This window comes from Pongo pygmaeus, chromosome 6 (genome assembly GCF_028885625.2).
Source record: "Pongo pygmaeus isolate AG05252 chromosome 6, NHGRI_mPonPyg2-v2.0_pri, whole genome shotgun sequence".
In the NCBI taxonomy this organism is placed as follows: Eukaryota; Metazoa; Chordata; class Mammalia; order Primates; family Hominidae; genus Pongo; species Pongo pygmaeus.
The window spans coordinates 83,421,262-83,438,709 of record NC_072379.2 but is presented as its reverse complement, the minus strand read 5'-3'; the positions used below and the strand labels follow the sequence as shown (position 1 = coordinate 83,438,709).

The window sequence follows — 17,448 nt, the reverse complement described above, 5'->3', positions numbered from 1 at the left end:
ATGATGTGATCATGTAGTGACCTCTCTCAGGATATAAAGGGGATCAGTTTCTGTTGGGTGAGAGAGAATAAAAAATCTGGTTTGTTAGCCCTCTTTTTGTTTACTTGTCTGTTTGACTATTTGTGAGCTCAACTCAATCAGGAAAACATTTTATGCTCACTAAAAGTAAAATGTCCCTTTGAGATCTGCACTAGTGATTTTTACGGTTCTGGGTTTACTGTTAACTCATGATTGAGGCTGTAGAACTGAAACTTCAAGTTCTCAGTCTCAGTAAGTCTATCTGTAATTGTGATAAAACTTTACCTCTCATTGCGTGAGTTTGACATTTTTCCACCTCACGTATGTAAATAAATTAAATTATAAAGTCTCTCAAATTTAAATAGTTTCTCTCTAATTGGTTCATAGAGAAAAATAAGCACTTATATAACTGGCATTCACAAATTTCTCAGGAAATAAAGAAATTGTTCTTTCAAAACTAGGCTTAAAAATTATTATGGAAATCTCAAGATCAGAAGCAGGTTTGTATGAAAACATGAGTTCATATTATAAAGGTGAATCTTTTGAGTCATATATTTTATGTCAAAAAAATAAAGGTGAATCTTTTACAGATTAGGCTAGTTTGATAACTTTTGGTTTGAAAACAGCTATATGACTCTTCCCTAGTTTTACTGATGGGGTTGAACTGGTTTTCTATTGCCACATAACAATATTGCCACAAATTTTTCAACCTTACGCCGAAAACATTGATAAACTTGCAGTTTCTGTTGATCAATCAAAGCTCAGTCTGCTACAGCAAGGGAGAATACCACCTTGAGAGATCCTAGTAATATCTCAAAATGGGAACGTAAGAGGAGGATATTTATAAGGCTTAGGGATCTAGGCTTCAGTTGTTTAAGGCAGGTTTATCAAGACAAGAAACTAACTGAACTGGAGGACAGTTCATGGCTTATAGTTTAGGATTAGGAGACCCAGAAAGGCCAACTGTTTGACATAAGCCTTGATAAGTAATTTTTCTTTTTCTTTTCTTTTTTTTTTTTTTTTTTTTTTTGAGACAAAGTCTTGCTCTGTTGCCCAGGCTGGAGTACAGTAGTACGACCTCGGCTCACTGCACCCACCGCCTCCTGGATTCAAGAAGTAATTTTCCTGCCTCAGCCTCCCAAGTAGCTGAGATTACAGACAACTGCCACCACACCTGGCTAATTTTTTTTTTTTTTTTTTTTGAGTTGGAGCTTTGCTCTTGTCACCCAGGCTATTGTGCAATGGCGAGATTTCAGCTCACTGCAACCTCTGCCTCCTGAGTTCAAGCAATTCTCCTGCCTCAGCTTCCTGAGTAGCTGGGATTACAGGCACCTGCCGCCACGACTGGCTAGTTTTTTTTGTTTGTTTGCTTTGTTTTGTTGTTTTTTGTTTTTAGTAGAAACAGGGTTTCGCCATGTTGGCCAGGCTGGTCTTGAACTCCTGACCTCAGGTGATCCACCCGCCTCGGCCTCCTAAAGTGCTGGATCAGGTGTGAGCCAACGTGCCCAGCCTTATTTTTGTATTTGTAGTAGAGGCGGGCTTTTGCCACGTTGGCCAGGCTGGTATCAAACTCCTAATCTCAAGTGATCCGCCCACCTCAGCCTCCCAAAGTGCTGGGATTGCAGGCATGAGCCACCATGCCCGGCCTGTAAGTAATTTTTTTAATAAGCTGCCTATTTGTCCAGATAAGCAATCTATTATCCTGATAGAAGAACTGCTTGGTCAGATGAACAAACTATATAGATAAGTTGCTTTTCAGGAATTTCCTGAAGCAAGTAGTAAAGTTATATATTGGTTTATAGCTTTATATTTCTGGGCAAGAATTTCTTAAACAATAAGTAAGTCAAATTAACATGGGGGAGTCTCCGTTCTAAGTCCCCACATTAAACTATGTGAATACAAATGGTCTAAATTCTTAAATTATAATACGGTAAGTTGTAGTTTGTCCACATAACTAAGATCCTTATTTAACTTTGACACCTTAGTCTATTCTTAGATCAAGTTATTTAATAGATAACTTGGACACCTAGATAATTTTTAAGGGAAATAGAATACTAAAATTTGGTCACCCAACATATTTTGAATATATACACTTTGTTTCTTTTAGTGGATATATCTGTTGTTCATGTTAATGACTGTGTTTACTTTACTAATGATTGTGTTTACTCTGATTTAAAGGAGTGAAAAATGGATGTGGGTGACTCTAGGAGGTGATTTCATTAGTTTCGTTAATTTGCTAAACTGCGTATAATAGATACTTGTATATCCCCTTCTAGTTTTCTCTATGAAATAGAAATCAGCTACTTTGACTGAAAGTTAGAATTTATACAAATAATCAAAGACTATTACTAAAGCAATAGTAGCAGAAAAGTGTGACTATGAATGCGAGGTAATGGAAATATTTTCTGTCTTAAACTAAAAGGTTTGGTTCTTCTAGAATGCGAAAACCAATTGTGTAAAACAAATCTTGAATAGATGTAGAAAGTTGTAAGTAGAAAACAATTTATTTGCCTCACTGCAAATAATGAGTTTAAAAATAAACAATAAAATATACTCAAATGTTGGCAACGTTCCCTCAATTTTGACTAGTTTATTTGTAAGATTGTTTTTTAAATAGGACAGGCCAGGAGATGGAGGCTGCAGTCAACCATAAGCATCCCACTGCACTCCAGCCTGGGTGAGACCCTGTCTCAAAAAAATACAACAGAAATAGGGCAGGGTGTTCAGTTAGACAGCACGTACACTAACATTGGAATGATACAAGAAGGTTAGCATGGCCTCTGCACAAGGATGACACACAAAATCATGATGTGTTCCATTAAAAAAAAATAGAGCAAGGAGCTAATAAATCCTTTCCTGCTAACGACCATATTAATGTAAAACTAGAATTTAGTTTTCTATGTACTAAAATAACAATGTATCTCAAACTGTTTGGTCTGCTCTTAACAAAGGGTAGTAAAAGTTTATGCCTTTACATTCTATCTGGCCTGACAACATAGCAGAAATTCCATATCCCATCAAAACAGTTTTCTGTGTTTTACGGTCATTTTTTCAAGCCCTTGATTATTAAGTAGCAAAAACTTAAAGTTCTTCATTTGCTGAAAAGCTAAGACTCCTTTCTTTTGTGTCATCATATTCTTATTTAAAATATTGTATTGTCATTTTGATCAACAGATATTAAATTTATTGTTTCTCAGGCACATCTGACCCTATATTAATATGTGATCTAAAGTGCTCCAATAACTCTTGATTTTGCTTTCCCACAATCACATCCTAGATTCGGAAAAATAAAAATTAGAGGATTTTCTTCACACATAAAACTATCTTTGAAATTTCCCATAAGACCCCTAGAAAATCATGAAGCTTTTTTCTTTTGTTTTATAAAAGTAGAGATGTACCAAATAATTGTTTTCTTGACTTTTTTTCTTAGTTCAACACTATTGTAAGAATTGATCAAAGGAGTAGTCAAATTAAAGGATACATTTTATTTTTAAAAATTTTTTTGTTATACTTTATGTTCTGAGGTACATGTGCGGAATGTGCAGTTTTGTTACATAGGTATACACGTGCCATGGTGGTTTGCTGCACCCATCAACACATCACCTACATTAGGTATTTCTCCTAATGTTACCCCTCCCCTAGCCCCCCACCCCACGATGGGCCCCAGTGTGTGATGTTCCCCTCCCTATGTCATGCGTTCTCATTGTTCAACTTCCACTCATGAGTGAGAACGTGCAGTGTTTGGTTTTCTGTTCTTGTGATAGTTGGCTGAGAATGGTGGTTTCCAGCTTCATCCATGTGCCTGCAAAGGACATGGACTCATCTAAAGGATAAATTTTATAAACAAAATATTACTCACACATTTATTTCTGAGACTGTACACATTACAGAATAAATTGGAAGGCCCTGGATATTTGTCTGTGCTCTCACTGTTCATAGTATTATTTTACTTATATGAAAAACACTGATCAAATTCTTATTAAAAAATTATGTATTGCAGCTGGGTGCGGTGGTTCATGACTGTAATCCCAGCACTTTGGGAGGCTGAGGTGGCCGGATCACCAGAGGTCAGGAATTCGAGACCAGCCTGGCCAACATGGTGAAACCCCTTCTCTACTAAAAATACAAAATTAGCCAGGCATGGTGGTGCATGTCTGTAATCCCAGCTACTTGGGAGGCTGAGGCAGTAGAATCACTTGAACCCAGGAGGTGGAGGTTGCAGTGAGCCGAGATCATGCCATTGCACTCCAGCCTGGGCAAAAAGAGTGAAACTCGGTCTCAAAAAAAGAAAAAAAAAATTACGTATTGCACCTCAACAATTTTACTGTCTTCAATTTTGACCTCATCATACAAAGCCCACCCTGGAGTCACATTTGAGAATAAACTGAGATGGGAGAGTTCTTTGAACCCCTTCTCAGGTGACATGGATGTGGCTCATTTACTCAGCCACCACACAAACCCCATGCAAGAGTGGGAGCATGCAGGCAAGCGGGTGTCGGGGCCTGGGCGAGCGTTTTTGGGCTCCAGCCCCATGGTAGCATCTAGGCATGTGTTACAATTAATGCTGTTTTAGCAGTTGCCATCCATGGACAGCTAAGTGTTAACCACCTCAGTGGAGAGTTGGGGCAACAGCTTTTTATAACCTGCTCTCTTGGTACCTGGGTCCTTGTCCCGGCATCCAGGAAGACAGGTCACACAGACTTGAATGATGGTGAATGCAGAGGTTTTATTGATTGATGGAGGTGGCTCTCAGTGGGATAGGGAGCTGGAAAGGGGATGGAGTGGGAAGATAATCTTCCCCTGGAGTTTGGCCATCCCCAGCCAAACTCCTCTGACCGTCCAGCTGCCCCTTTGATACTCAGATGCTTCTTTTCTTCTCTCCTTCTCTGCTGTGCTGCTCTGCTCCTCTGCCAGAGGAGTTTGGGGTTTTTATGGGTACACAGGATGGGGGCATGGTGGGCCAGGGTGGTTTGGAAAAAGCAACGTTCGGGCAGGAAAACAGCAATAACTATTCTCATTTAGGGTGGCAGTTTCCAGGCTTGAGGGTGGAGCTTTTGCCAGGGAACCGCCATCTTCTACTCAGTATTTCCCCACCTCCTGTCCGTATCAAAATGACATTTAATCAAATATGGAAAGCTCATCATTAAGGAGCAAGATGTGAAAACAATGACTACAAATTTCACTTCCCACTCCCACTCGAAAAAAAAAATCAACCTGGTTTATGGTTAAAGCCTCACAAGTGATGAGCAATATCACTTACTAGCCAGCCAGGGACCTCAAGAGTATTTGGAGACTTCAAGTAGAAAGAAATTCACCAGAATCTGTTAGTAATGACAGTGTAATCTTGGTGGATAGAATTTTGGGGGCTTGGTTTTGTAGTCTTGGGATAGAAGAAAAAAATAACAGGCTTTTAAAGAATTGAATCCTATATTCCCTAATGAAATTAACTGACAGAATTTAATTATTTGGCCTCTGTAGTTGCTCAATACTGAATGTTCAAGGAAGTATATACAGTTAGTTAATACCTCTTGCTATGTGAACTATGTGAACTATCATGACAAAATATGAAACTAGCTTTATATGTGAGTGATCAAGAATAATCTCCAGAGTTTATTTATGATCACAAAAAGAGGCTGTTAAATAAAAGTATTTAAAACTTGGAAATAAGGCAAAAAGGTAGCTTGGCAAAAAGGAGGAAACTTCAATGTCATAGTGTTTTTTTTTTTTTAAACAGGCTTAACCAAGGATTATTTAATTATCTAAGGGAATGTATCTGAATTTGACTTGGCTATTTTCTGTTAATTAAATATCTGGTCTCTGACACATGTGTTTACTTTTAGGTATAGCCAGGAAGAGAACAGATTTAACAGGGACTGCTTGTACATTTACCAGTGACAATGAAGTTTGAAGGAGGAAAGAATTTTTTATTGAGCATCACCTAGATGTCAAGAACTATACATTACTCATTGAGTCACAAAAGCAACTTTGAGTGATAAATGTGATTATCTTCATTTTACAGAAAGTTGAAGTTCAACGGGTAAAATGATTTCCCACATTATTTAGCTAGTAAATGGTAGAGCCAAATGTCAAATCCCAAATGTTCTTCTTTCAAAACCTACACTCTTTTTACCACATTATTCTACCTTTTTTCTAACACAGTAGTAAAACCTTTTTTCTAATGACCACAAAGTTATACCTGCCATTTCTCCAAACTTAAAATGATATCTAAATGTCAACAAAAAATATACTAGTTAGAAAATACAAAATTTCACGATGGGAAATGTAAGTATATGTTCTGTGTGCATAGAGTAAAAGATCCATGAGTCATCTGCTACAACCCACTAAGTGTTTAGTTGAAAATTGCTCTTTATCATCTAGCTAGATAGCAATTAGAAGTGTGAGAGACAAAGTATCCCTTAAGAAAAATTGGATAAAGAATAAATCATTTAAAGTGCTTTACAGACATTACCTAATACATTTTCATACATCCCTGTGAGCTACACAGCCATACACAAAAAGCTATCCTAATTTGTTTACATGCATTCAAAGGTGATACAATGTAAAGTGGAAGGCCAAAATGCTGCTAACAGCATTAAACTTACCTTAGACCTAGGGCAGTGTTGGTCATTTCAGCGGAAACACCACTAAGTTAATTAACCTCTATTTTTTTTCTTAACCTGCTTAATGAAAATGTCAGTACCATTTGCGCCATGAGGCTTTGCAACCAGGCAGGTCATTTAGTTTTCTTCTCCACTTCCAACTGCCCCTCTTTGACCTGATCAATGGTTAACACCCTTTATTTTAGAAACAACAGGAGATATTCATATTTACCATCCCTAAGGGACCCCTTCCATGCCTTTGAAAAACCAGTGAACTGAATTTTAGCTAATTTAAACTAACTATTCTACAGAAAGGAAAATTGGTCTTAGTTTTTTAGAAAGACCCAAGGCAAAATTCAATTGTTACACTACCATTCCATCCCCACTCACTCAATTTTTTTAAAACTCATTGGTGAAAACTGTTGATTTCATTTGAAAAAAATGCAACTTGGGAATGGAGTTGGAGATGTACTTTTTGTATTTCTGTCCAGGGAAAAAAGTATTAAGAGTGGTGGGGTAGGGCAGAGTTTCATATATGAAAATTTAATATGTATTGTATTTTCTGGGTTTTAACTTTTAAACATACTATATAATGTAAATAAGAATTAACTGAAGAAATATTCTGATAATCATTCCTAAGGTTGTTCCTACTGCAGTCTTTCCCCTGTTAGTAAGTAGTCTCTGAAGCCACTGTTTAAGCCAGAAAAAGAAATCACCTTTGATTCTCCCTCTCTCTAATCCATCACATGCAATCCATTAGCAAGTTATGTCAATTTTACTTCTAAAATCCAATCTGTCCACTTTTCCCTCATTTCCTCTGCTTCCACCTTTGCCCAAGCTATTAAAACCAATGAAGCCACCAAGGTAAGGAGTGAAGAGTTTTCTCGGAAATACAAATATTTGGTAAACACTACAAATGGTAGCAGAAGGAAACGAGATAGGAGAGAAGCTAAAAAGGTGGGAAAAACAGAACATATTTGATATAGGAAGAGAATTTAAACAGAAAGAACCAGAGACCTAAGGTTGAATCTCAAGTGCTTCCAATCTGAAGACAAATAGGACATGTGTGAATTTGGGGTGAATTTGGGATGTGTTAATTATATTGAAGACTATTATACCATGTATAAAACTTTTACTTTATACAACTTCCAAATGATTATGGAGACGATTTCTATATCATTTTTTTCACTGTGAAAACTTCCAGAATGAAAAAACTACAAACAAAATAATTGAGTAATACTTTAGGATTTATTTATGTTTATTCTCTTGTATCAGTTTTTAAGTAACTAATAAATACAAATTGGATATTTGGGTTTTATTTTTGTTTTATTTTGGTAGGGGATACTCAACTTGATTGAAGGATCTAAAGGCTGCTGTTAAAATTCATTGTGCCAAAAATAAGTCTTTTTCAAGAAATCCAAATAGGAAAAGAGGGAGTTATCTCTTTTTTCTGATGGTATGATTCTATACCTAGAAAACACTAATGATTCTACCAAAAAACTCCTGAACCGATAAATGACTTCATTAAAGTTTCAGGATACAAAATCATGCACAAAAAATCAGTAGCATTTCTATATACCAATAACATTCAAACTGAGAACCAAATTAAGAACACAATTCCATTTGCAATAGCCACAAAAAGAATAAAATACCTAGGAATACATCTAACCAAGGAGGTGAAAGAACTCTACAATGAGAACTACAAAACATGCTGAAAGAAATAATAGATAATACAAACAAATGGAAAAACATTTCATGCTCATGATTAGAAGAACGAATATTGCTAAAATGTCCATACTGCCCAAAGCAATCACTGGATTCAATGCAATTCCTATCAAATTACCGATGTCATTCTTCACAGAATTAGAAAAAACTACTCTAAAATTCATATGAAACCAAAAAAAAAAAAAAAAGCCTGAATAGCCAAAGCAATTCTAAGCAAAAAGAACAAAGCCAGAGGCATCTCATTACCCAACTTCAAGCTATACCACAAGGCTGTAATAACCAAAACGGCATGGTACTGGTACAAAACCAGACACCTAGGCAAATGGAACAGAATAGAGAAGTCAGAAATAAAGCTGCACATGTACAACCTACTGATCTTCAACAAAGTAAATGAAAATAAACTATAGGGAAGGAACACCATATACAATAAATGTTGCTGGGGAAACTTGCTAACCATATGCAGAAGAATTAAACTCAAACCCTACTTCTCACCATATACAAAAATTAGCTCAAGATGGATTGAAGACTTAAATGTAAGTCCTCAGCCTATAGAAATCCTAGAAGAAAACCTAGAAAATACTCTTCTGGACATTGACCTAGGCAAATAATTTATGACTAAGTCCTTAAAAGCAAATGCAACAAAAACAAAAATTAAGTGGTACCTAATTAAAGAGCTTCTGCACAGCAAAAGAAAGTAGCAACAGAGTAAACCAGCAACCTACAGAATGGGAGAAAATATTTGCAAACTATGCATCTGACAAAGGACTAATATCAAGAATCTATAAGGAACTTAAACAAATAAACAAGAAAAAAAAACCCACTAAAGAGTGGGCAAAGAACATAAATAGACACTTCTCAAAAGACATAAAAGCAGCCAACAAACCTATAAAATATGCTTAACATTACTAATTATCAGAGAAATGCAAATCAAAACCACAATGAGATATCATCTCACACCAGTCAAAATGGCTACTACTAAAAAGTAAAAAAATAACAGATACTGGTGAGGTTGCAGAGAAAAGGGAACATGCAAGTACTGTTAGTGGGATTGCAAATTAGTCCAGCCCCTGTGGAAAGCAGTTCTGAGATTTCTCAAAGAACTAAAAATAGAATTATCATTCAACTCACTGATTCCATTACTGGGTATATACCCAAAGGAAAGTAAATCATTCTACCAAAAAGACACCTGCACTCACATATTTATCACAGCACTATTCAAAGACATGGAATCAACATAGATGCCCATCAATGGTGGATGAATAATGAAAATGTGATACATATATACCATGAAATACTACACAGCCATGAGAAAGAACAAAATAATGTCCTTTGCAACAACATGGGTGCAACTAGAGGCCAATATACTAAATGAAACAGAAAACCAAATACTACATGTTCTCACTTATAAGTGGGAGCTAAACAGTGGGTATACATGGACATAACCATGGGAACAATAGACACTGGGGACTCCAAAAGCCAGGTGAAGGATGGAAAAACTACCCATTGGTTACTATGTTTACTATTTGGGTGATGAGTTCAATCAAAGCCCAAACCTCAGCATCATACAATATATCTACGTAACAAAACTGAACATATACCTGCTGAATTTAAAACATTTTTCCTTAAGCTGATAAGCAACTTCAGCAAAGTCTCAGGATACAAAATCAATGTACAAAAATCACAAGCATTCTTATACACCAATAACAGACAAACAGAGAGCCGAATTATGAGTGAACTCCCATTCACAATTGCTTCAAAGAGAATAAAATACCTAGGAATCCAACTTACAAGGGATGCAAAGGACCTCTTCAAGGAGAACTACAAACCACTGCTCAAGGAAATAAAAGAGGATACAAACAAATGGAAGAACATTCCATGCTCATGGGTAGGAAGAATCAATATTGTGAAAATGGCCATACTGCCCAAGGTAATTTACAGATTCAATGCCATCCCCATCAAGCTACCAATGACTTTCTTCACAGAATTGGAAAAAACTACTTCAAAGTTCATATGGAACCAAAAAAGAGCCCGCATCGCCAAGTCAATCCTAAGCCAAAAGAACAAAGCTGGAGGCATCACACTACCTGACTTCAAACTATACTACAAGGCTACAGTAATCAAAACAGCATGGTACTGGTACCAAAACAGAGATATAGATCAATGGAACAGAACAGAGCCATCAGAAATAATGCCACATATCTACAACTATGTGATCTTTGACAAACCTGAGAAAAACAAGAAATGGGGAAAGGATTCCCTATTTAATAAATGGTGCTGGGAAAACTGGCTAGCCATATGGAGAAAGCTGAAACTGGAACCTTTCCTTACACCTTATACAAAAATCAATTCAAGATGGATTAAAGACTTAAATGTTAGACCTAAAACCATAAAAACCCTAGAAGAAAATCTAGGCATTACCATTCAGGACATAGGCATGGGCAAGGATTTCATGTCTAAAACACCAAAAGCAATGGCAACAAAAGCCAACATTGACAAATGGGATCTAATGAAACTCAAGAGCTTCTGCACAACAAAGGAAACTACCATCAGAGTGAACAGGCAACCTACAAAATGGGAGAACATTTTTGCAACCTACTCATCTGACAAAGGGCTAATATCCAGAATCTACAATGAACTCCAACAAATTTACAAGAAAAAAACAAACAACCCCATCAAAAAGTGGGCAAAGGACATGAACAGACACTTCTCAAAAGAAGACATTTATGCAGCCAAAAAACACATGAAAAAATGCTCACCATCACTGGCCATCAGAGAAATGCAAATCAAAACCACAATGAGACACCATCTCACATCAGTTAGAATGGCAATCATTAAAAAGTCAGGAAACAACAGGTGCTGGAGAGGATGTGGAGAAATAGGAACACTTTTACACTGTTGGTGGGACTGTAAACTAGTTCAACCCTTGTTGAAGTCAGTGTGGCGATTCCTCAGGGATCTAGAACTAGAAATTCCATTTGACCCAGCCATCCCATTACTGGGTATATACCCAAAGGATTATAAATCATGCTGCTATAAAGACACATGCACATGTATGTTTATTGCGGCATTATTCACAATAGCAAAGACTTGGAACCAACCCAAATGTCCAACAATGATAGACTGGATTAAGAAAATGTGGCACATATACACCATGGAATACTATGCAGCCATAAAAAATGATGAGTTCATGTCCTTTGTAGGGACATGGATGAAACTGGAAATCATCATTCTCAGTAAACTATCGCAAGAACAAAAAACCAAACACCGCATATTCTCACTCATAGGTGGGAATTGAACAATGAGAGCACATGGACACAGGAAGGGGAACATCACACTTCGGGGACTGTTGTGGGGTGGGGGGAGGGGGGAGGGATAGCATTGGGAGATATACCTAATGCTAGATGACGAGTTAGTGGGTGCAGCGCACCAGCATGGCACATGTATACATATGTAACTAACCTGCACATTGCGCACATGTACCATAAAACCTGAAGTATAATAATAATAAAAAAAATAAATAAAAATAAAAATAAAAATAAATAAATAAATAAATAAAGATAAACAATAGCATAGTTATTAAAGAAGCTATCTTTGCAGAAAGTCTCCCAGCAAATAGTTGTGTGACATTGTAGAAGTTATTTATCCAGTTTTGCCAACTGCAAAGTGTTCAAGTTATACAACTTTATTCAAGATAAACAATAGCATAGTTATTAAGGAAACCATCTTTGCAGAAAGTCTCCCACCAAATAGTTGTGTGACATTGTAGAAGTTATTTATCCAGTTTTGCCAGCTGTGAAGTATTCATAATACTTGTATCTACATTAGTGGGTGGTTTAGGATATGACAGTATTGTACTACAAAAAAATCATATAGTATTTACTTATTAAGTTACATTTTCAAACTCTGTATGATGTATTTTAAAAGACATTTACAGTGTAGATATTTTGTATCCTTTGTCTTCCTACTTGATGATAAATGTCTGCAAATGAACTTGTTATAATGCACAGACGCCACACACAAAAACACGCATTCACATTCCTACACTCATGGAAAATTCTATACTGTATGTTTAGAGGTCATTTTTATTTTCTTTTTATGTTGATTTTGTTTCCAAAATTTCCAAATATTTTCTTTTTAAAAAATATTCCATAGTAGCATGTGTTAATTATTGAGTCAGGAAATAAAATCAATCAATAAACTTTCCAAAGATTTCTCTTTGTTTTCATCTTTGTTTGATGTGTAGTGATTAAAGAGTACGCCAAAACTAAAAAAAAAAAAAAAATTTTAAATAAAATAATAATTTTTTAATTTAAAATGTCTTTTTTAGTCTTCCAGAGGAAATTGTTCTCTCATCTAGGCAAACAAAAATTTAGCTTGGAAAATATTTCTTTACCTCATAATCTTAAAAATTTTTAAATGAAAAGTGTCTACATTTCCTCCAATATTCTTCATTAAATGATCTTTAATCTGTATTTAAGAAATATCATGCCAGGTGCTGTTGCTCACACGGGTAATCACAGCGCTTTGGGAGGCTGAGGCAGGAGGGTCGTTTGAGCCCAGGAGTTCAAGACCAGAGTGGGCAACATGATGAAACCCTGTCACTACAAAAAATACAAAAATTAGCTGGGCATGGTGTCCTGTGCCTGTGATCCCAGCTAGTGGGGATGCTGAGGTGGGCGGATCACTTGAGCCCAGGAGTTCGAGGCTGTAGTGAGCTGTGATCACATCACTGCATTCCAGCCTGTGCAACAGAGCAAGACTCTGTCTCAAAAAAAAAAAAAAAAAAAAAAGAAATATTAATATCTACTAAATTCAAGGCAGTGATCCCCAACCTTTTTTGGCATCAGAAACCAATTTCGTGGAAGACAATTTTTCCATGGACCGGATGGGCAGGGCGGATGGTTTCTGGATGAAAATGTTTCACCTCAGATCACCAGGTATTAGTTAGATTCTCATAAGAAACACGCAACCTAGATCTTTCCATGCACAGTTCACAATAGGATTCGTGCTCCTATGAGAATCTGATGCCTCCACTGATATGACAGGAGGCGGAGCTCAGGTGGTAATGCTCCTTCACCAGCTGTTCACCTCCTGCTGTGCAGCCTCGTTCCTAACAGCTCACAGACTGGTACCGGTCCATGGCCCAGGGGGTGGGACACTCGTATTAAAAGATAATTTTTAAAAGAAAATATTATGACTTTCAAACAGATATAAAGTGAACATGTGTCGAAACTTTTATTTATTTAGCTCATTAATTAATCAGGGAACCAGTAAGATGTAACAACTGGTTTAAAGAAAAATTCAAAGAACCACACATATATAGGTCAGCAGAAATTGTGAAATAAATTTGCTTAATAGATGTAAAACTTGAAATCTGTTCAATATCCAGAGGGCAATAGTCAACTGACTCTCAAATGACAGATAATTTGCATGTCTATGGACAAGAATCATTTGCATTACTACAATTATTAGATAATATAGTATAATTATGTACTATAGTTATTTTACAGCAATGTAAAATAAAGGCAAGATACACAAGCCCCCATAGAATCAGATAATCTGGACAATGCCTAATTTTCCACTGATGACAACCATATTTTTTTCTCAATTTCTAAGTTTTTCACATGTTTTCCCTACATATAACAAGGACTAAGTCCCTGTGCCCCAATGTATAAGTCTGGAGGGAGGGGGATGAGGAAAAGGAAAACATGCAATAACTGAATAGTTCATAAGGTTCAGTGGGATATATGCCAAAATACAGAACTGATAATTTCCCAATTACTCACAATATGCAAAAGTAATGAAGATATCTGTTCTGATTGGATGGTGCCTGTGTTGAAGGCATACTTAGGCATATATAGAAACAAAATGCTATAAGAAATGAAAAAAGGAAAAGATTTGTATTCCCATAAGGAGGTATGGCACAAGTTCATGGAAAAAGCAAAATGTAGCAGGTCTTTAAAGAGAAAGATTTTAAATAAGTAGAATATAAGATGTGGGTTGGGGGGAAATATTTAAACTTAAGGGAATAGTAAGAGAAAAGCCACATATATAATGTTCCTGGCTTGTAGTTTAGCATGGTTTGATGAAATCAGAACTAAGAGAGAAAGGGAGATTTAGGCCAAATCACGGACAATCTTAAACATGTTGATAGGTTTGTCATTCATTTTGTTCTAATAAAGAACCACCAAAGATTTTAAGCAGGTGCATGACAAGATCAAATATAAGTCTTAGACAAAAAAAATCTAGCCACAATTGAAAAAAAAGAGATTGAAAAAGTGAGAAACTAGAGGCAAGGAATCCAGTAGAGCCTGTTGCAATGGTCAGGATAGGGCCTAAACCAGAGAATTCTGGAGAGGAAAAGAAAAGCTTTGGGAAAGGCAGAGTGAATAGGATATGTTGATTCATTAGATAAGTTATTCCAATTTTTGTGACTGTGTGTTCACATTCGTTAAAAATTGGAGCATGCACTCCTCCAACTTTTGCATATTTAGTTATAAATTATATACTGCTCTACTAATGTACTAATACAATACATGTAATTTGAAACATTCATACATGCTCACAAACCTTTTTTTGCTCTCAAAGAGTAAAGATTTAATTCATGTTTTGGGTGCTTAGTTTCTAACTGTCTTGCTAATGTTGATGGCTTTGTATCAGTAGTAATTCTAAAAGTACTGTAAATTTACAGCAAGGTCCATAAATTCTTATTTCAAACAGTTTTGGTAATTTTACTTTTTTCTGATATCTTACAGATTTAAGTGGCCATGATATATATCATACATATGATATATATATACACATACATACATACATACTTTTTTTTAACCATACAATGTAACTAATAAAGAGTTGAGTTTTTTGGTTTTTGTTTTTTTTCTGAGACAGGGTCTCACTCTGTCACCCAGGCTGAAGTTCAGTGGTGTGATCTTGGCTCACTGCAGCCTTGACCTCCTGTGCTCAGGTGATCCTGCTACCTCAGCCTTCTGAATAGCTGGGACTACAGGCATGCGCCACTACACCTGGCTAATTTTTATCTTTTTTGTAGAGACAGCGTTTCACTATGTTGCCCAGGCTGTCTTGAACTCTTGAGCTCAAGCACTCTGCCCACCTTGGTCTCCCAAAATGCTGGGATTACAGGCATGAGCCAGCATGCCCGGCGTAAAGGGTTTTTGTTTTTGTTTTTGTTTTTGTTTTTTGAGATGGAGTCTCACTCTGTCACCCAGGCTGGAGTACAGTGGCATGATCTCAGCTCACTGCAACCTCCGCCTCCCAGGTTCAAGCGATTCTCATGACTGAGCCTCCCGAGTAGCCGGGACTACAGGTGCAGGCCACCATGGCTGGCTAATTTTTGTATTTTTAGTAGAGAAGGGGTTTCACCATGTTGGCCAGACTGGTCTTGAACTCCTGACCTCAAGTGATTCACCCATCTTGGCCTCCCAAAGTGCTGGGATTACAGGCTTGCACGCCTGGCCAAAACCCTATACTTTAGATGAGTAGAAGGCAGAGTAGAAAGAAGATGAGTCAAAGATTAGCAGAAATGACTTGAAGGATAGTGTGCCAATGAACTAAAGGGAAAATTAAAAGGATGAACAAGGTTTAGAAGGAAAATAAAACTTGTTTTCCAACATATTGAGTCTGAGGTACTATGAGAGTCATTGAAACTGTCCCTGAAGTATATGAAAATGAGAGGACCATGAGAAGCCAGGCTGCACGTGTGGATCAGGAGTGATAGTTGAGGCCAACTTACAATTTTGGTTTGCTAAGAAGAGAAGTAGGCAAATGAGAAACCTGAAAAGCGCTCTTAAAAAGGGGCTTGGAGAAAGCAAGAGGAATCTTCGGAGATGCATGAGAAAGGTAAGAGGAGAGATTTGAATAAAGCAAATATTTCAAGAAAGCTGCACGGCCAAGAAGGATAAAACTAAGATAAATACGTTGAATTTGGTAATTTAGGATGCGGCCCTCATTTGAAAGAGTGGTTTAAGTAAAGTAGTAGGGACATAAGTTAGTTTTCATGTAAAGAACTGACAAATAGTAAAAACAAATTTTTTTTAATGGGGAAAGTAACCACAAACTGTTTCTTCAAAAGTTTGGTGGTGAAAAAAGAGAGATTGTGTGGTGCATTAAGGAAGATAGGATGCATTTGGCAAACAATGAAGAGAGATAAATTAAAGGTAGAAATAAGGAAGGGGAACTTAGGAGACCAGATTCTCAATGAAATGATATTGGCATAATCATACACACAGGTGAGAGTGACAGTTTTGGGAGAGGGGAGGAGGAATTTTTCTTTGAATCAGAAGGGAAAAGATAAAGTGTAGCAGTTTGTTTTAAAGTAATACATAGGGCCGGCTTTGTGGCTCATGCCTGTAATCCCAGCACTTTGGGAGGCCGAGCCGTGTGGATCACCTAAGGTCAGGAGTTGGAGACCAGCCTGGCCAGCACGGTAAAACCCCGTCTCTACTAAACATACAAAAATTAGCCAGGCGTGGTGGTGCACACCTGTAGTCCCAGCTACTCGGGAGACAGGCAGGGGAATCACTTGAACCTGGGAGGCAGAGGTTGCAGTGAGCCAAGATCACACCACTGCACTCTAGCTTGGGCGACAGAGTGAGACTCCATCTCAAAAAATAAAAATAAAAATAAAAATACTGCATAGGTTGAGAGAGTTTGTCAGATGGTTTCTGTCTCTCTCTTTTTAAAATATTATTAAGGCGTGAGGTAACCTGCTGAGCATTAGTAAACATTCTGGATAGCTCAGGGGTAAGGAAATAAACATGGAGCCACTAACTAGTTTTTAGCAGGAAATGACATTACAAGATTTTAATTTAAGAAAGTTCTGTCTGGTAAGAGGTATGGCAGAATGGCAGTAGGGTTGGATTTTCGAGTGACCTGAGAAAAATGAGTAAAAGGATAAGAAATGCAGGCAAGAAATCATCCCTTAACCAAGGTAACAGCAAGTGGATAGAGAGGGGGCAACACAGTTGAGAGTTATTTAGAAGGAAGCAAGGACGACTCAAACACTTGCTTGGATAGCTGGGTTAATGATGAAAACTTAGGCATAAAGGTTGAAAGTAGATAAAGGAGAAGGAAGGTGATGAGTTTGTTT

The 17,448-nt window shown here is 37.0% G+C and overlaps 1 non-coding gene across 1 annotated transcript; it reads left to right on the top strand.

Annotated features, from left to right (window-relative positions):
* The first annotated feature begins 2,737 nt into the window (after positions 1-2,737).
* On the top strand, positions 2,738-2,843 carry LOC129041767 (U6 spliceosomal RNA). The gene has a single exon (XR_008503920.1). It is a non-coding gene; the product is annotated as a U6 spliceosomal RNA (small nuclear RNA).
* The last annotated feature ends 14,605 nt before the right edge of the window (positions 2,844-17,448 follow it).